This window comes from Puma concolor, chromosome A2 (assembly GCF_028749965.1).
Source record: "Puma concolor isolate L17-30 chromosome A2, mPumCon1.1.hap2, whole genome shotgun sequence".
NCBI classification, from domain to species: Eukaryota; Metazoa; Chordata; class Mammalia; order Carnivora; family Felidae; genus Puma; species Puma concolor.
This window is the reverse complement of record NC_141668.1, coordinates 70,269,869-70,274,030: the sequence shown is the minus strand read 5'-3', so window position 1 is coordinate 70,274,030 and position 4,162 is coordinate 70,269,869. Positions and strand designations below refer to the sequence as shown.

The window sequence follows — 4,162 nt, the reverse complement described above, 5'->3', positions numbered from 1 at the left end:
GTGAAGGATAGGAGAGTAGAGAAGTGGAGCATTTACTTTCCCTTCTGTAATCAAATTGGCTCATCAAGCTCAGAAGACCAGAGTCACAACAGCCCCCAGTAGCTGTGAGGTTAGTGACAACTTTGCTTGTATGGCTAAAACACGTGAATAATGGAGCACCCAATGGTGCAGACAAATAGTTTTTGAAATAACATTCAAAAGGAATACAAAGAACCAATGCCTACATTCCTACAAACAAAAAAGGAAGCTGCCTACATGAAATTAGGTTACCTGATTATGCTTAAAGCAGGGGCATTCCCTGTTACAGATATCATTGTAACTGGTAGATTAATTCATGAGTTATTCCAAACTTAGATATTATGATCAGATACAACTAGATCTACATAGATGTCTCTCCCTTAACAACAATAGAAAGGAACTCTTTAAAAAATGTAATCAAATAAATTAATACACAGAATGATGTCATGGGTAAAGTATAAAAAATTACCAAATATTTATCTGATTTATATACTGTATAGTCTACTACTAGGCTTAAGTCAATTCTATTGTCTTTGGATTCCCAACAGTGTCTAGTAAACTGGCATACCTACATAGGTGACTATTGAATTAAGGAATGAACATGAATAGCTAACAGATTATAATACATGTGTTTCTTCAGTAGTATGTGATTCTTAAGTAACAATTAATACCTCCTTTAAGGAATAACTAAATTTTTCCAGGCCCCTGTGGCTCGGCTCAAGGTCACAGTGGTGACAATGGGCCTCTCTTGTATCATTCTTAGGTTTCACATTTGCCGTTACATAGTAAGACGTTATTTGCTAATAGCATATTAATAAACAGCTTCTTAAACACCCTCTGAATTTCTAGAAGCCCATTTTCTATTGTTCAAGGCTCTCTACCTTAACCACTGCTATTATGCTTTTTCTTCCCTATTGTTCTTTGTGCCAGGTTCAGAGTCCCATGCATACATTACTCATTAATTTATGTTCACTATCTTTGTGTGTAAGATCAGAGTCTCTGTATTTAGAGAGGGCTGATGCAAATACTTCCTGCTGAATTTTTGTGTAACCTAAGACAAATTGAACATTTACATTTAAGAAAAAATTTTCTCATCTGCAAAATGGAAATAATAATAATAATTGTTATCATTATATATCATCTTTTCATAGCCTATCTCATCTTTGCTCATATTCTGTGGATTATGCCCCCATGATACTAAAAATTATTCCCACCTGAAAATGCGCAACACAGGGGCTTTATTGTATCGCTATACCTGTCATATTAAACACTTCCTTAACTGGAACACTCAAGAGTACTGTTAAATTTAAGTACTGCATGGTCAGTTAGCATTAAGTGGACTTGGCTTTTATTGATTTCAGAATAGTGTAGAAGGAAAGAGGCCTAGTGGACATGAGGCATGTGCACTAACATTTTAAGAAGAATAGGATGAAGTGGGAGGAGAAGATGAAGGTACAGACCCTGGTCGTTGCAAGGACAGTACCGGGAATTAGATCTCACTGGAAGGCTCAGTGACCTAAGAGAGGGGACACACATAAAAAAAGAAAGAGAAGATGACAACCAACATTTTTTTTCCATCCTAGTTTTACCTAAAGCTCTCCTGGCATAGGTAAGAACAACAACAATAATAATAGTAACAGTGATAGCTAACATTTACTGAGCAATTATTGTATGGCTGACAAGCACATAGAAGTGTTCCATAAGAGTTAAAATCTCCAAGATTCTATTCTTTAGTCCATAAATACATAGTAATATTTTTAGATCATATATTCTGATTTAAGATTCTGCAAATGTGGTCATTATAAGGTTATGATAAGTCAAAGGAATAAGCTTCATATGCTTCCACAAGCGGATTTTGCAAGCAGGATATACCAACATACTGCAACTGAGAACAGCAACACATGAAGACCTAGATTGGAATAAAAGAAAAGTCAGCTTTGTTCTATTCCCCCCAAAATGATAGAATAATGTTCATAGAAAATACTCCTGTGCTCACTTCGGCAGCACATATACTAAAATTGGAACGATACAGAGAAGATTAGCATGGCCCCTGCGCAAGGATGACACGCAAAATCGTGAAGCATTCCATATTTTTAAAAAGGCATTGAAATCCAAGAGGCACAGAGAACTCCCTTCAGACGTAACTTGAATCGATCTTCTGCACGACATACCATAGTGAAACTGGCAAAATACAAGGATAAAGAGAAAATTCTGAAAGCAGCTAGAGATAAACGTGCTCTAACATATAAAGGGAGACCTATTAGACTCATGACTGATCTCTCTACTGAAACTTGGCAGGCCAGAAAGGAATGGCAGGAGATCTTCAATGTGATGAACAGAAAAATATGCAGCCAAGAATCCTTTATCCAGCAAGTCTGTCATTTAGAATAGAAAGAGAGATAAAGGTCTTCCCAAACAAACAAACACTGAAGGAATTCGTCACCACTAAACCAGCCCTACAAGAGATCATAAGGGGGATCCTGTGAGACAAAGTACCAGAGACATTGCTACAAGCATGAAACCTACGGACATCACAATGACTCTAAACCCATATCTTTCTATAATAACACTGAATGTAAATGGACTAAATGCGCCAACCAAAAGACATAGGGTATCAGAATGGATAAAGAAACAAGACCCATCTATTTGCTGTCTACAAGAGACTCATTTTAGACCTGAGGACACCTTCAGATTGAGAGAGAGAGGATGGAGAACTATTTATCATGCCACTGGAAGTCAAAAGAAAGCTGGAGTAGCCATACTTGTATCAGACAAACTAGACTTTAAATTAAAGGCTGTAACAAGAGATGAAGAAGGGCATTCTATAATAATCACAGGGTCTATCCATCAGGAAGAGCTAACAATTATAAATGTCTATGTGCCGAATACAGGAGCCCCCAAATACATAAAACAATTACTCGCAAACATAAGCAACCTTATTGATAAGAATGTGGTAATTGCAGGGGACTTTAACACTCCACTTACAGAAATGGATAGATCATCTAGACACATGGTCAATAAAGAAACAAGGGCCCTGAATGATACATTGGATCAGATGGACTTGACAGATATATTTAGAACTCTGCATCCCAAAGCAACAGAATATACTTTCTTCTCGAGTGCACATGGAACATTCTCCAAGATAGATCACATACTGGGTCACAAAACTGCCCTTCATAAGTATACAAGAATTGAGATCATACCATGCACACTTTCAGACCACAATGCTATGAAGCTTGAAATCAACCACAGGAAAAAGTCTGGAAAACCTCCAAAAGCAGGGAGCTTAAAGAACACCCTACTAAAGAATGAGTGGGTCAACCAGGCAATTAGAGAAGAAATTTAAAAATATATGGAAACAAACGAAAAAGAAAATACGACAATCCAAATGCTTTGGGATGCAGCGAAGGCAGTCCTGAGAGGAAAATATGTTGCAATCCAGGCCTATCTCAAGAAACAAGAAAAATCCCAAATACAAAATCTAACAGCACACCTAAAGGAAATAGAAGCAGAACAGCAAAGACACCCCACACCCAGCAGAAGAAGAGGAATAATAAAGATCAGAGCAGAAATAAACAATATAGAATCTAAAAAAACTGTAGAGCAGATCAACGAAACCAAGAGTTGGTTTTTTGAAAGAATAAAATTGATAAACCTCTAGCCAGGCTTCTCAAAAAGAAAAGGGAGATGACTCAAATAGATAAAATCATGAATGAAAATGGAATTATTACAACCAATCCCTCAGAGATACAAGCAATTATCAGGGAATACTATGAAAAATTATATGCCAACAAACTGGACAACCTGGAAGAAATGGACAAATTCCTAAACCCCCACACACTTCCAAAACTCAATCAGGAGGAAACAGAAAGCTTGAACAGACCCATAACCAGCAAAGAAATTGAATCAGTCATCAAAAATCTCCCAACAAATAAGAGTCCAGGACCAGATGGCTTCCCAGGGGAGTTCTACCAGACGTTTAAAGCAGAGATAATACCTATCCTTCTCAAGCTATTCCAAGAAATAGAAGGGGAAGGAAAACTTCCAGACTCATTCTATGAAGCCAGTATTACTTTGATTCCTAAACCAGACAGAGACCCAGTAAAAAAAGAGAACTACAGGCCAATATCCCTGATGAATATGG

The 4,162-nt window shown here is 37.2% G+C and overlaps 1 non-coding gene across 1 annotated transcript; it reads left to right on the top strand.

The window, feature by feature from the left end:
- The first annotated feature begins 2,006 nt into the window (after positions 1-2,006).
- Positions 2,007-2,113, top strand: LOC112867131 (U6 spliceosomal RNA). Its single transcript, XR_003224173.1, has one exon. It is a non-coding gene; the product is annotated as a U6 spliceosomal RNA (small nuclear RNA).
- The last annotated feature ends 2,049 nt before the right edge of the window (positions 2,114-4,162 follow it).